Here is a 17,048-nt window from a genome sequence, read left to right as displayed (position 1 = left end):
AACTTCAATAAACTTGCACTTGTGCATGTGACTGCGTGCAAAATAAACGGACAATACTGCGCTGCGATTTGCTTAATTAAACATCATTAGATATTCTATAGTTTTGATTAACTGCTTCCTTTGCTCTGCTTGGTTATCTATTAGAGACAACAAGAAAAAAATTACCTATTATCTTTTTCAATTAGGCCGTTAAGTTAATTTGCCGTAGCCTTGCTTTTTGAGTGATAATTGTTATTACGAAACATAGTAAACAATACGGCACCAGCAAACTAGAATGTGTATATCTGCAGTGGTTAAAAAATGACAAGAGGGACATGAATGGGAAAAACTTATTCACTTGGGATTATGGGACACTGTGACTATCAGAGATTTGTATGCAAAAGCAGAAGAAGACAGAAAAGCAGTGAAAGGTAGGAACACGTGGAGGAAGAATGTAGCAGAACAAAAAGAAAAAGGATTGAGAAAGCATGAATTTGTGCCCACCAGGGTAAAATCAGTTATTATGCAGGGTGCGAAGCAGCTTCTGGAAACATAATTGCTCCATCTAAAATGGCGGTGCACTGTGCAAAAATTTAGGGGCCCACTTACCGCTGGGTTGTTTTCAAAACCTTTTTAGCCTCATATCTTCAGCTGCTCCAGTGGCTTCTTTTTCTTCTTCTGCTTCTTACAACTCACTCGCTCGTACCTTTAAAGTAGATGGAAAGAGAGAGAGGGAAAATGACAGAGAAACATTAATGAAAGGGACTACTAAATGAACGACCTCCTCAAGTGGTGGGTGGGGGGATTCAACAAATGCTGTGATGAGTTTCTCTCGCTCTCCCTTCTTGGCCTTTTGTGACCACAGGACGACAGTTCTCGGGCGAGGAGGAGGCTTGCTGCTGATTGCCTGAGAGCTATGGAGTGCAAATCTGCATGAAGTCCCTCCTGGCTTCTCTTGATCATTTTCTCCTTCACATCTCTAATGAGCCTGGTCCAAATCTGTGGGTGCATGCATGTGTGTAGGTGCACGCATGTGCGAATTTGATTGATACTTGTTTTGATATTCGCTCGTACACAACAGGCTACTGCATTTATGGAATAAGTTGATGGTTTTAATTTGAAATGTAATTGTAGGGATTCATTCTTATTTGTGTGTGTCTGATGAGCATTTTTTGTGTTTGTAATATTCGGCTACTTAAATATATATATATATTAATTGTGCATACTGTATATTGACATGTATTTTTAGTTTTGTGCTTTTTGAGTTTCTCTGTATTTGGAGGCCTCACCGTAGCCTCACTTGATATTCAGTCTACTCTCAGCCAGGTCTGCAGCTGTGGGTAGCAATAAGTCCACCCTAAGGAACCTCCACTGAGCAGCTGAGGAAGGTTATCTCAAGTGAGAAGTCAGAGGAGCTCATCATTACCCCGTGGGTAGAGACTTCTTTCAGCTAACAACATGAATATCATTAGGAAAAGCACGACATGGGCATGATCAATATCATGTGGATATGGTGAGTCCTATGTGGACAGCTTGTCCAAATGCACCTCAGCAGTAGTTTTGTACCATGTTTATCAGTGTCACTCTCTTTGTTGGGTATAATTGATTAATAATAGCACTTTAAGGATACATTACAGATTCAATTATGCTGTTACTTGGGTTACAAAGACAAAAATAAAAGAACAAAAAAAGGCTTTTCTATTTGCTCCCTGTGCCCGTGTCTACAATCAGCTGATTTCAGTGCAGGGACTAGGAAAATCTGCAGCTTTTGAGGAGTGGCGTTGCACAAAAGGACAAGAGTGTGACTGTAAAGTGCCAGTTGTGTCCAGGACAGAAGTAACTGCATTACAATGCTAACACAGCACTGAATCTTTGCAATCAACTTTACAGACAGCATGCTAGCTCAAAGTCGGTGAAGAACCTAGAGTGATTTTAAAGTTGAGTGTATGGCGATCTCAGCCCAGCAGCCAGAGCTGGATCTTTAACAGGTAACAGTGACAAGACTCAGGATTCTCCATTTCTGCCTCTACATGTTTCTACGGAGAAATTGCAGTGGCAATCGCTTTGCTTTGTGTTCACACTTCAGCACATTTTAAACGAACGATCGTCTGTACGTTCTCATTAGGATCTCATTAGGATCGTTGTGTGGGACTGTGGACTAACGTACATATTGTTAACTACTAATTATAGGCTAAGTTTCAGAGTAATGTGAAATCAATGTAACAAATTATTTTCACCTGGCAGTAAATAAGTTACAATACGATTACTTATAAAAAGTAATGAGAAATGTGCACACACAACCCTAACAACCCCAACACTGATTATTGTTGCTAACTAAAACTTAACCAAAAACTAACACTAGCTGTGGCAAAAAAAAGAAAGAGAAACATCACAGTTCGCTTTTCCAAGACCACTTCATTTAATGTCTTGTTTTGCCTGACCAACAATATTTTTATCCCCAAAATATTTACTGTAAGTAAAAACATGGAAGAAGTTCCCATATGCAAGAGTATGGATCTGGTTGGTATTATTGACTGAATGTTAATAGCAGCTACTAGAATCAGAGGTCATCTGATTATTAACCCTACTATAATATAAATATACCTGTGATCGAGGCGTGATGCTGAAATGGAACAACACTATAAATTATATTTAGAAGTGTTAGTCCTTTGTGTAATTTACGCACTCAGAGTCCTCTCAAAACTTTCTGTTGATCTGACAACTTTGTACATTTTTTTTCAAAAGAAAGGATAACAAATTTCCACTGACTACTATTTGTCCTCATCCTGATGTTATTGACTTCTCTCCTCCTCCCCCGCTGTCTCACGAACTGGGCGCTGCCTGTAGACAATCTCCAAGCATCCTCTGTGGGCTTTATTACCTCGACGGCTGACCGTCAACATGATCCTTCATTCTGACAGGCCACCGGGGTCAGGCTGGCCCTCACTGGCCAATCAGTGTCAACTAACAGGCTAGCTGCAGTAGGAGTCCCTGGTATACTAACTACAGCACAAGGGAGAGTAGAAATTGGATGTGTGTGTAAAAAATATGTTTTTAGATGTTACTGAGAAACTGTAATGTGTTTGTGTGGCCATGCATATCAGAAAGAGTGCAAAGCGCTTCACAGAATGGGCTTGAAAACAAGTACATAGCATAGTTTTAGTGATTTTCTGGGGGAAAAAAGTCACATATACAATAAATATGGCTGTTTCCGCACATGAGCATACACTCCTGTGTGTTACTTGGAAAAAAAATGTGAGGCCAAATTCTGCAATACTCCCACACGCCTGGCTGCCAAGACGAGCGCGGGGGAATTTGTTTAATGTACAGCATTTATTCACTGCACACACGCTGTTGCACTACCGCTTCCTACGTTGCATGAGACACTCCCTTGACCGGGCAAGTTGCCATTAATCAGCCAGAATGAAGAGCTAGTTGTATAGCATGGGAGCTAAAATACATTCAAAGTCAACATCCAAGAAAGTGGGAATCTTGCCTACCATCCTAACAATAGCATGCTCTAAGTGAGAGCGCAACTCTCTGATTGATTCTTTTTCTTTTTTTTGGTTTTGTTTTTGCTACACAACATGGGTTAAGTTACGCTTTGTCCAATCATGTGGAAAGCAGCTCCGGTTTGTTTTCTCATGACCCTGCAACATATTGGCATTGAGTTTAGTCACCGTGCTGAGACAGATGGCCGAGCATCATGGTGCATGGCAAATTGGGAAATGAAAACATGCATGCTCAGAAATGGGTATATGTGGTTTCTTTCCAGCAATGTGGTCACATAGGGTGCATTCAGAATAGAAGAACAAGGAACTGGGACGCTCTAAGCATCCACATGAAAATAAAAACAATGGCAACACAAAAAGAAGAAAAACACAAGGACGACCTACTCTTTGCAAATGTCAACAGGTATGCTGCTTGAAAAGTAAAATAAAAAAGCACACACCTCAACCAGATGATGAAATGTCAACACAATTTCTACCTCCATGGCACAAAAGTAAAGACTATATTTTTCTCTGAATGAAAAAATAATGTTGCTATGGCAGCACCTGATGTCTCTTTTTCCTCACCTTACACTCAGCCACCCACCTCCTCTGTCTCCATTGTCCTCCAGGTATTAAAAGACTAAAAATCAGATCTTCGCTGGGTAAGGAAAAGAAAACAGAAAGGAGAAGACAAATGGCGTGAAGAGAAAGAATGGCAAACGTGTGAGGGGTTAAGTTGATGTAATCAATAGAATGGTATCGGTCAAGGGAGATGAGAACGGGTGGAGAAGGGGACTAAGGTGGAAGATCAAGTTAGGAGAGCAGATAGTGGAAGGAGAAGTAAGGTGAGATCAGATGAAAAAACAAAGGGTTGAGCGGAGAGAAGTCAAGGGAAATGAGGAAACTAAAAGAGCAGCTTCTGTGTGACTGATTGACTGATTTGAACTTCTAGTGGTTCTCCCACAGTACACACTTCTCAAATGATATGCCACAGGTGTTTGAAATCCAACTTTAGATCTGTTCTCAGCTACTTCTCAAAAGATGTGCTGACAAAATAAGACTTTAACACACTGGAGCCTAAACTCAAGCTTTATAGAAGTGATGTGGAATTGGATATTATCATCTTTTCCTCCCTCAAAAGTTTGTCAAAAGATTACAGACACGGGTGCTAACATTACAAACTTAGCTTCTGTTGTTGTTCCTATGATCATTTTATTACAGTAAGACAAAATTGCCAGAGAGACACAGCCAGTGGGCAGCTTCCTCTTGAAGAAAGGACTCATTTTCAAATTCCATGAGAATATTTCATCATTTGAAACAACCAATTTTTAGTTAAAGTTCATATCTCACTTAAAAATGGATGCTACCCCCCGGATGAATTCCTTTTTTCCTAATTTATGTAGGCTTCTTGACCTTGCTGCAAAGATAAATTCGCTATTGTCCTCAATCCAGTTATAGTGCGTCAAATAGGTTTTTATATAGTCATAACATGTAGCTGTCAGCATGCTTGTGTTTCTGAATATAATGTCCTTGAGAAAGTCTAAGTCTGACCACTCATTAGAAGTACTGGTTAAATAGAAAAATACAGGAGAAATTATAAATCTGGGAAGCACTGCTGGATTTCAAAACCTTTCAGCAAAGTAGGCAGATACCAGCTCAAACATGCTTTGGACTCGGAGCTCTGAAAAACTAACACATGAAGTTTAATAACTGCCTGCCTTCCTTATTTTATTACATCAAATTCTCTATTCTAGGATGTTAATAATGAATGACAATGAATGAAAATGACCATGTGCTAGTGTACTGTGTCTAGGAACCCACTGGCTATCATCTGATGACTTATCCCCCAGGGTGGCCAATATTTTTGTGCCAGTGGACAGCCAGGCCAAGACTTTCTGCGTTGTGCTCAAGGCATTACGTAAAAATATAGATGAGGATATAAAATAAAAGATAATTTTTTAGAAAGCTAAGTCTGTTTCCGCCATTACCCAGTGGTTCTGACATTGCACCGTAGCAAATGTCTTTTCTATGATGGGCTGTTTATCTGCATGTGGCTAAAGCTTGCTCACTGTTGATTGGGTAATACTATTGGTGCTAAAAAGGCTGTACCTTTGCATACAGATTGCATACAGAACTGTGATGTGTCCATAATATGGTTAAAAAAACCCTCTTCTCACTCAGCACCACCAGAAAACTTTGAGGAAATTAGCTTGGCAGTGGTTTAAAAGTGCAATTTAATGGTTTTATTAAGGAAAATCGGTTCCCTCTAAAACACTTTGATCAGCATGTTTGTCACAGTGCCTCAAATTCAATAAAGTTTGCGAGAGGTTTCTTTCAAAACAAACAGAACACACTAAACTAGACAGATTCCCCCCGAAAGCCTCATTATTCTCCATGGCTTCTAACTAATCCTGTACCTTTGTGCTCTGTCAGAAAACCTTCTCACACTCAGACAACACAATTCTGTGATGAAACACTCCGGCTACGAGGCTACGAGCCACTCTGAGTGAAGTTTCATTAGCAGAGTCTGTTTTGAGCAGATAAGTACAACAGAGTCCAATATACTTACACGTTCACAGCAGATCCCCAGTCATAATTGCTGCCGTGTAACATGGGTTAGAAAGTCTATGAGGTGAACCGTCTTATGTACACACAGAAGTGCTCTGTGCTTCTTTGAGCTGGCAGTGCATTCATGCACTTAAATCTTCTTGTCATTTAATTTTTATTTTTTTTTGGTTTTGCACACTGGACAATTGTGAATCGTGTGTGTGTGTGTGTGTGTGTGTGTGTGTGTGTGTGTATGTCCAGCAGCAAATGTGTCTATTGGCATGCTGTGTGCAGTGACTGATATTCAATTAGTCCACCTGCCACCTCTACATGGCTCGGCATTCCAGCGCTTAGTAAATCAGGCTGACTGACAGCACACAGGTCGATATTAATATTAACGCCTCTATAAATAATGTTATTGTAGGCCCCCATGTTAATGCTTCATGATATGATGGGCATGATAAAGTAGAGCGTGTTCTATTGTGAAGGTGCAGGGGGGTTTAATAGGGAGAGAGACAGACTAAGTCCCCTTCAATGTCCTTCGATAGAAACGTTGGTGACACTGGGTTGGAAAGGCGCCGAGGTGGTCACAGCTGTGTTCCCGAGCCTGAATGGCTGGGGGAGGAGGCGGGGGGTGGAGAGGTTTGGAGTGTGTATTATGCGTGCGCATGTGGTGAATTTGTGGAGAGTTAGAGCGAGGGGCGGTTGGGAATGGACACAGTGGATTAATTATTATAATTCATCTCCCGGGCCACATGTTTATGGCTCTACTCAAATTATTGTCTGACTATCTGATTTCCATCTTGTACACTGCAGTGTATGCACTTTGTGTGTATTCGTGACAGGAGAGGTCCGTGGTTGAGTAGACGAATGGCTTTGCTATTTTGTGACAATTGCCCATATTTCACCGTGACAGCAAACATATCACTGTAACGTCTTTATGTGTTCGCTGCAAATCTCCGGATTAGCCATTGGCTGCAAAGAGATGGCTGTCATTAAACCGGGCGGGGTGTCTGAAATGTCAGCTTGTTAACTTGACCTTGCAGGCAAAACTAGGGCATCAGTCATTACATTTAGAGAGGCCAAAGCTTCAGTACCAGTGTGAAAATAATAACTTCCTGAAGGACAACAATATGGGCTTGCCATCTCATTTAGCATTTAGTGTTACAGTAAGATGTTTTTGGTTTTCTCTGACTCGGTTAGTTCTGTACTTTTCTACTTAAACACATCTTCCATCTAAATCCTCAGCTCATAAAACCAATCTACTTTCTCACTTCAGTAAACCTAGCAAACAGAGTTAAAGGGAATAAAAACATCACTAGTTGCTACTGATGTGTTTATTCATTTATTTATTTATTTTTCAACCTCAATTCACATCCCCTCCACAAAAGATGCTGCTCAGCATGCAAATTCAAACCGGTGATGCTACGGTCCCAAGCATCCTTGAACTCTAAGCAGCGTAATTTGTGCCCTGACCACAAACACACTCAAAAATTCATGCCCAAAGGTAAAAGTATTGTCAACAAAGCATCAAGAAACTCAAGAAAGCATCAAGAAACTCTGTGAAACAAGCATGAAATAATCCACAAACAGTATGTCTGTGTAGGTTCTCGCTCATGCAGGTCATGGTATTATAAGGAGCTTGGAAAGAACAGCAACTGGACTTCTTTCTTGAAGACGTTTCACCAAAAACACTGCAGTAAAAAACAAACTAAAATTATCTTTAAAAAATAAGCTAATGTTGTCCCCTTAGAAAACCTCCAAAATAATTAAATACATAAGTCACTGCAGAGAGATATTAATCAATACACAGACACACACACACAAACACACACACACACACACACACACACACACTTGGTTATACAGTGTAATTTTGCAGTTATAAATGAATGTAGAGAATTCTGGGAAAGATTTCCAAACCTCCAATAGCTTCATACGTGCACAGTTGCACACAACAAACGCTGACCAGCCCTGGACCAGGGGTTTTGCAAAGCCTGGATCATCCCCGCTAATCCACACTCATTAAGGATGAACTCCATGATAGCATGCCACCAGCCTCCACAGCCCCCACCACTTTTACTCCACTTTTACGCATTCGCTGCACTCGCGCGTATAAGTGGCTGGCAGCTTTTGATGGCGATTTTAATAAATTACTGTAGATTGTAGCAGGCGTGTTTGTTCCTGCTGCATGAGTAAACAGAACACCTGCCACACCTGTCGGCGCTAATCAGGCCTGGTTTAATTAAGAGTGACAAAGCTTTTATTTCATGCCGGTGAAGGGGCGCGTACTTGACCGAGGGATGTTGAACACTCTTTTCCTGCACTCCTCAGAGAATCGCATCTTCAGAGGGAGAGGGTAAGTCAGGATGAGGCAAACTGGGTGACAGAGCTTGTGAATCATTTTACTCTGGTAAAATGTAAAAGGATTTTTAAGCAAAACTTCATTTTAATTATTAAAACACTTCTATTGTTCCCTGGGATAGAGAAGAAATAGTTTCTGCACTCAACAGATTTTACCCGAGGACTTGCACATAAATAGAATGTTCATTCTCTGTGCTCCTCCACATCAGAGAGAAGGTCACTGCTGAGTGGAGTCTACCTACAAGCCCCTTGGGCTGAAGGAAAAAAAATCCACCCGGATGCTTCCCTTCTAGCGCTGTGCCTCCAAAATAACTCTTCCTCTGCAGGGTTCTTAAATAAATTACAGATATGCTATCCTCCCAAGATGTGATCTCTGTTCTCCAGCACAAATTAAAAATTTAAGCCCATTTAGGTTGGTGCCCAGTGTAACTTGAATCAGTGTGGTTGTGAGAGGGTGGGGTTGGGGGGGGGGGGGGGGGGGAGTCAACCAGAGTTGTGTCACAGCAGTGCTCAGTAGTGATGCTTGTTGCTCTAGGCACTGTATCCGAGAGAGGAAGCAGGGTGGCCTGAAGTTAGACAGAATATCTTGTAACTATAAGGTCACAGGCTTGATCCAACACAACACTTTTTCTGCCCACAGCTAGGTGGTCTTACATGTCAAAGTGTCGAGGCACCAAACTCGGACATGTAAAACCACCAGCTGTGCAAAAATGTACAACTTCAAGAAGCTCAAACCACATCACACACATTTTAATGTGAGCCAGCCTAGCCTCAGATTCACACAGACGGTGAAGCTCAGCCACCACATGGAAATGAGACATCATGTGTTAGGCTGTTGAAACTAAGAACAACAGTGCTGGAGGATCAGATCTACAGGTAGTCTGACTGTGAAATCAGAAAAGTCCAAATAATCGCAGAGATTTGGATCACTCAAATCAATTAACGAGCTAAACAAATTAATTTGTCCTTTCGAAGACAAAGGCAGCACGCCAAGAGAAACAGGATTACCACCACTCTCTAATGCTTGATTATCAAAAATAAATAGTCTATTAAATACACCAGAGGATCGCCTGGGAGGCTTGCATATCAGCACAGCACATCCTATTTATTTAATGTTTTAGAGATGGGTAGAGACCAAAAAGGCTAATTAAGTGTGAACTCTACAAAAACATTATCCAATAGAACAGGATACACTGTGCAAAATAAATGTTCTCTGATCATTAAGCAGTAGAAAGCTAAAGATGTGTGTGTGTGTGTGTGTGTGTGCGTGTGTGTGTGTGTGTGTGTGTAAAAAAGAAAGAGAGACAGAGACAGAGAGAGAAAGAAAGAAAGAAAGAAAGAAAGAAAGAAAGAAAGAAAGCTCGATAGAGAGAGGAGTATGTGTAATAGTGGGGGCCATTTAATAGACTCAACCTCACTATGAACCCGGAGAAAGCGCTTTGTCATTTGACCTTCATTAACATCTTCTATTCATTGCTCCAACTCGGTGATAAATCAGGGAATGGCTCCTATTGTATCTTCCAGTGTCATGCAGTAAAGCATTCTTCCTTACCTGGCTTTCATTAACTTTTGTCTCTTAAACAATAACCAGAGCCTTGATCGAACACAGGTTTTATAAGGTATTTGCCTTGTGGGCACTTTACTAACAGAACTTAAACTGAAATCAAATCAAGAGGCATTTCAGCAAAGATCCAGAGGACGAAACACAACCCTGGTGTATAGGCAGCTTTGAGTGTTTTCACGTGAAGCTGTTAATGCTATAAAGACGAGCCCCTTTAACCTCACACTAAAGATAAAATCAGAAAGACCTGCAGATTAAAAAAAGGCCTTCCTTTTGGAAGAGGAGACTTTCTACAGAGGAGTGGCTTCTCTCCATTGAAGCATTGCTGGATTAACCTAATCAGAAGATTAATCAGACTTGAAACACTGGAGGCTGTGCCGGTGGCCTCTTTACCTCTTTATCCGACTGTGCCAGGCAGCAGAATTAGGCTAGAGTGCAAGGAGATGGTGTTCCCACAACCCCTCTCTCTAGAGCTCTCAACTTGCCAAAACATCTCAGAGGATGAAGTGGAATTAGAACCTCCTAGTTTGCCCTCACTGACCTTTTCGAACTTGGTCCTTCAGATGTCTCGTTGCCATTCAGACAAGAGCCCATATGTTTATCATTTGTGGCACAGCACTTTGGGAATTACTGTATTGGTGCAAAAATACTATTGCCTGTTAAATTGTGTTATTTTTGGCTTTTTTTTTTTCAAAATTCAGAATCAAATAAAGAAATGGGAACAAACTGTGTGTTAGCAACAAAGTGGCTAAAGATACGATTCAATATGGGTTCTTTGCTTAGTTGTCTGGCATGTATAGAAACAAAATTGGTTCATTCCTCAAGTTAGATGCCTTTTTTGCGATTGAATGGTTCAAAGGCCACCCAATCTTGAAAAGAAACAAAAACAAAAAAACAAAAAATAATACAAAAAAACTCCTCTTTAGCTACAGGGATGAAAAGGAGTGACCACTTTAACTAAGTCTGGCTACTTGGAAGCAAAATATTAAGAAATGACAAGTAGTGCAAAAATGTTGCACAGCACTGTATTTCACACATCACATGACTTGAACATTAAATGCACCCGATGATCAGGATCACCCAAGAGGATACTTGACTAGATTGTTGTCTAACTCAGCTGCAAACAGGCACCGGAGTAACAGGCCACTGCGTGCAACCGTCCGACCCTGCAGAGATTTAAAGATGCAGTGAGCCGATTGTCCTCAAAACTGGTGGAAATTAGCTCATGCTGTGCCATGTTTGTCTGACCTTCTAATAAAGGATCAAATCTGAGAGGCTGGGTGCTTCATATTTTTTTTAAACCAGTGATCACATGGATATAAGCGGAAAATGTGGCAGACAGAAAAAAAAGGTATTGTTAATCCGCATTGAATAAACAAATAAAACTTAGTGTGTATTTATCTCTCTCCATCTGTCTGCCTTAAATTATCCTGCAACTAATCTCACCACCTAGGCTCCGAAAAAAAAAAGAAAAGGACTACAGCACATGTCCATGATAAAAAACCCAGAGAAACCTGCAGTGTAACAGGGAGGGCATCATTGATCCTATCTCTCTGGTTGCCAGGTCATCGATTGCAGCATGCAGCTGTGTTACTTGGCACACCTTGCTGACTCCAGCTACAGCCTTGAATGTGCAGTCGAGAGCATGATGCCCCCCCACCACCACCTGTTTTTTTCTTTAGCCGGTTGATCAAAACACGCAGAGAACTGTGTGTGTGGCAGAGTCTTAGGCTGTCCTTACTTGAGTGGGATCATAATTTTTCAACATTTTTTCCTCAAACATGGATCATTATGCTGTGGAAGCAGATGAGATGGACGGGGTCGAAATGCAACTAGAGCCACGAGGAGAGGTATACACCCCTTGAGGTACACACAAATGGGAGAGCCAGTGGAGGGACTGAAGAGAAGAAGAAAAAAAGCCGAAATAAATGGAGAGTCCAATTTTCATCTTTTCTACTACCCTGAGATTTATTGATCTTAGAATCCTATCAAGCCTTCTTCTGGATGCTTAAGTAAAACAGACATCAAAGATCAACTTTTTGTCTTTTTACCACTCCTCCACACATGCCCTTCCTACGCCCACCATTCTATTTAAAGATGTGCATCTCCCAACATCCAATATGAATACACTTGAAAGAGCGTGTGAGGAAAAGAAGAGGAGAAGTGAAAAACCACTTAAAACGAGTAGTGGAAGGATGCAGCTAATAGCCGTCTGATCAGCCAGCGTTTCATCTTTGCCACATTATCTCTAAATTCAATATTGGCTCTTCAAACACTCTGAAGGGGTTGTTGTGTCTAAACTCTCCTGCTATTTATGAATCCAGACTACACTTAGTTGGTATTCCACCCTTTTGTTGACGTCCCCTCTGTTTCTCCTCAATCCCTCACTGAGAGCGAGCTGATGCATAGAAATCGTTGTCTCGTGAAAAATTACAGTTTCTTTGTATGTTAGACACTTGTCTGTCACCGCACAGCCAGTCCTGTTATTGACTCTGACAAATTCCAGGATGCTGCTGATAATGGCGTGACAAATGGGCGCCACTCTTTCTCCTTCAACAACCAGTACATCTCCCTGTGCCCCCCTGTCACCCACCTCTACTAGATTCTATTATGTGATATGATATCATATTCTGGCTCAGTACAATCAGGAAGAGCTTTGTAGAAAAGAATTCTGATGATATATAAAATTTAGTGCTATGGTAAAAAGCACAGAGAGATCCAGAATCTTGGGGCCAAATTTTAAGGGACAGCATATAATAATGACTTGAAAAGTAACATCTTTACAATAAACTGGTGTGGTCACATAAGCAAAATAGAATACTGCTGGCTTGGATTTAAGTTTGCACAAAAAACTTATTTTATCATGCTCATGGTTTGGTGTTTTCATTACACTTATAATAATTTTTCACAATCCTGCTGACAAGAAGAACTAGAAACTCGACTCTGTCTGTCACCCTGGCACAGGACTGCATCACAAAGGCCATTTCATTACTACATTTACTTTCTAAAAGAGAAAGATGGTGATCATGTTGGAAAACATGGTCAAAGATGAATCAGAACCTAATGGATGTTTAAAACTGACACTGACTAGAAATGAAAAATTTAATTACTGTTTATTTAAGTGCAGGTATTTGGTTTTGCATGAAGCTCTACAGTAGTCATTAAGAGATCTCGTTTTACTACACTGATCACACAACATACAATAAACTATTATCCAGGAAGGATAATGGTTTATTGCACACGGCCGACCTGTCTGGGGTCCACCTTACCTTTCACCTTATGATAGCCAGGAGAGGCTCTAGCCCTTCGGTAAAACTATGTGGATAAGTGAGAATGGGTAGATGGCTCAATGAATAATTTGACTAAACTGGATTTGGGTTTTAGTAACAGCAAAACAAGAATTGAAGGATTTAATTCAAGGAGTTTGACATAATTCTTTGACTGAATCAAGACTCAGTCAAGGGCTTAACCTGAGGACAGTTGTTATGTAACAAAGGATTTAACTGTAAAGGAATGACTGAGTGACAGCTTACCTGTCTGCAGTGAACTACGTTACATTTACTGTCCTCACCAATTTTGTGACTGCATCAAGTAAAAAAGAAAAGTAATACATAATTTATGAGGTGGTAGCTAATGGGCTATATCCATAAATGTATACACAAATGGATTCTGCCACAGAAAGTAAGCACATAAAGCTGTGGGTTTCCTGAGTCTCTGACTATTTTACCTAAATCAATATGTTTTTGCTTATGATACAATTTTTGCCTAATTTGAAACGATAGCACTCATACAGTGATTTTTTTTGTCCTAGGATTGTGTGGATATTGTGAAGCGTTTCCCGAGTGTATCTCCTCTGGAACAGTGCCTTCTCTGTGCTCCATGACCTCAATCATGCACAAGATAAAAAATATGTTCAAAAAGAATAAGAGAAAAGATGAAAGGCAACAACACAAATTAATCAAAATGTGGGAAGGATCTGGATTTCATCTGTATGCAGTAACATTTCCTGCACTCAGTATTAAATTTTTTTCCTCTCTGTTGCCACTGACAGGGCCCATCGCTCTGAGAAGACTGATATACTTTTTCAAAACTAACACTGACTTGGTGGTTGTTAAGCCATGTTCAAAGCTCCACTACTCTCTAAATCTCTAATTTGGTTCATATAATATTTATATATTATAAGTTAATACAAATGAATTTTCAACTTAATGGTCTGCAGAATTCCAGTAACAAAACTCCTATTCTAACCTCTATTAAGAAGAGACCATATAACAGTTACAAACAGCATAAGAAATGTACCTTTGCTGGTTTGCAGGATTTTTTTTTATATCATCAGTAACTAAAAGTTACTTCATAATGCAACTGTGGGATGGCAAGACCCAGTTTCTCCTTGTATGCTCATCTGAACAGAATTACTAAGCACCTTTTTGAAGCTGGATTCCCACTGATGCTGTGTCTCTGAGAGGCCTGTTGAGCAACATTACACAGGCATACACATGCAGACAAAATGCAGAACAGGTGTTGCCATTCAGATGAACGCTATTATCACACTGGGGTACACGTCACTATCTCAGTGGGGTGATATAAACACACTTTTCTGTGCTAAGAAAATAAGTGCATTCCACATGTGCAAACATTTTATCTCAGAGACAATAGGCTAACAAAGAGTAACCCAGCAGCATTCGAGGGAGCCAGAGGGGGATGAATGATAATAGTCAAGGCTAAAATGAATCATTTCAGCAACCTTTTTTCATGATATGTGCACATAAAGAAAAGTAATAGTACATGCTATAAGACTTACATGCTATCCATTTTCTATTAGCTGCCTATCCTTACCGTTCAAACAGAATTCTTGGTTTCTGCTTGTAATGCCTGGTTTCATGCAGCGGTTTCACTTATCCAAGACAATTTTCTCCTATTAACTCTGCCAACAAGGCAGTGGAAGTCGAAGGTGCTTCAAGGTGGCTGTAGTTCAGGTGAGGATGTCATGGGTGGTGGAGGATACAAGCCCGGCCAGGTCACCTGGGTGAGGCTATCTTATGTTGAAAGACCCAAGAACACCACATGATGTCAGGAACCATCACTGATGATGTGTCCGATGGTTCAAGGTGATCTACAGTATGTTAAAAGCAGATTTTCTCATGGGTCCAATATACACGCTGGTGTCCAAAAGGCATGACAGCTTTAGAAAGGAGCATGCTAATGTTAGGTGCAGTTTGTGCCCCTCGGTGCTATTTAGCACAGTGTGATGAGAGTTCATCGCTACACATCCTGCTTGCCTCTCTGTCTGAGAGTGAGTACAGAAATAGTCTTTGTCACCAACGACACAACAGGGCACCTTTCACACACCATGTCCAACACGACTGGTCCGAGGCGCCAATATGTGTGCCAACGTGTGTAATGTCGCAGGGTACTGTCAGCTTACGAAAGCATGTTTGTGTGCCAATATCTGTTTTTCTTTAATGTAGATAATCAACAAATAAAAATAAACTGCATCTTTGGCTTCTTCATTTCAAACCTGTGTTTGTTGCATATTAGAAAAGGACACTGACAAATTCAATAAATTCAACAGTTCTAATAGACAAATTGATTAATGATCTTTCAGAGGGACATTGATATGGCAATGCACCAATACTATCAGACCATTTCAATCTGACCTGAGCCAGACTGTGGCCAAAAGTCAAATGGGGAAAACACTGAGCACTGTACAGAGTGATACACTAGAGCAGAAGAAAAATGATCTGGAAGGGTGAAGGAAGCAGTAATAGATAAGAGGATTACTCCATTACTATCTACCCAGGGGGGTGTTACCCCAGAGCAGAACATCACGGTTAAAAAGGGCAAGACCTTGATTTCCTCCTCCCCGCCCCCAAGTTGTTCATTGTTTAAGTGAGGCAAAGTTGCTACATGAAATACTATCCCAGTCTGTACAGGGCAAAGGCATGTTTTTAGCTCAGGATCAAATTCAGCCTTCTGAAATGTGACCTTGCTCTCTCAGTAGGGTTGTGCCGATCTTGGGGATTGACAAATTCACAGTATTCTGTAATAGCTTGCCATTTAGGATCATCATATATAGCATTTTCCCATTAATGCATTAAATTATTTAATATTATTTCTCATTTAAATTAATTAGCCTTGCAAAATTATCACCCTCCCCAACACTTGTCACAGAGTGACAATGAGTATATAAAGAAACCTACATCATACCATAACAAAACAAAAGAAAATAGAAGTTATTTCTTAGCCAATTAAAATGTGGTGTTTCCCCAAGGGGATGAGAGAGAGTACTGCATGACAAAAAGTGCAGGTAAAGCTAGCACTTTAGCTGTATTGGCATCCAGGGTGGTAATCTGTTAAAATCTCTGTGCAATCTGACAGAAAGAGAAGTTGAATATTCCTGATAACAACACTGATGGCTATCAGTTATCTATAAAGATGTAACTCCATAATGCTCATATAAGCATTTAGACTTCCTTTCCCCAGGCATGTTACATGACGCTAACATTTTACACACAAAAAATGCATATTTAGTTAGACAGACTATGTTTTGTCATGTTGCTTCAGTTATTTTTGTGTCGTTGACTGGGGCTGGGCTCTAGCTTTGGTTTTACATGAAGACATCAAGAATGCTTGGGTCTCTGTGACAAGCCTGAAACGATAATTACTGTCAATCAAACAGCTAGCTCATAGCACAGACAGGAGTTAATTTATGCTAGCTAGTGACTGTTATTTGGTAAGATAAACGTGCACCTGCTGTCTGTGGCTTCATTTAGTTAAACTGCAACTGCAGTTTAACTGTATTTCCTCTTGGTCCAGGTAAAGCTATAATAGTCATGTGTATTCTTAAGGCTCCAATGAATTTCCCTGCTTTGAAATGTGCTGAGGTTTCTATCCCAATAAATTCCAGTGAGTGAGCAGGTAGCAGGTTTTGTTGCTTTGCTTTGGAATAATTTGCAATGCCATCCTGTTGATGGATAAACATTGGCACTTGTGTAGTTTTAGATTTTAGGAATAAAGCATCTATGGGCATATGTTCAAAGTCTTTGAATAGATTTGTGACAGCAGGAATTTCAAAGCATTTCAGCAAAAGGCAAACTATTAGGACA

At 40.5% G+C, this 17,048-nt stretch overlaps 1 protein-coding gene across 16 annotated transcripts in view; it reads right to left on the bottom strand.

Moving 5' to 3' along the window:
• ptprsa (protein tyrosine phosphatase receptor type Sa) overlaps positions 1 to 17,048 on the bottom strand; it is a 233,836-nt gene that overhangs the window by 193,289 nt on the left and 23,499 nt on the right. For all 16 annotated transcript variants that reach the window (XM_063495076.1, XM_063495088.1, XM_063495075.1 and 13 more), the window contains exon 2: positions 589 to 685. The gene's annotated coding sequence lies outside the window, so the exon portion shown is untranslated. The remainder of the gene's footprint in view (positions 1 to 588; positions 686 to 17,048) is intronic.

The sequence above is a fragment of the Pelmatolapia mariae genome, linkage group LG15 (genome assembly GCF_036321145.2).
Source record: "Pelmatolapia mariae isolate MD_Pm_ZW linkage group LG15, Pm_UMD_F_2, whole genome shotgun sequence".
Lineage (NCBI taxonomy): Eukaryota > Metazoa > Chordata > Actinopteri > Cichliformes > Cichlidae > Pelmatolapia > Pelmatolapia mariae.
Note: the sequence above shows the minus strand (reverse complement) of the source record. Positions and strands in the feature narration are given on the sequence as shown.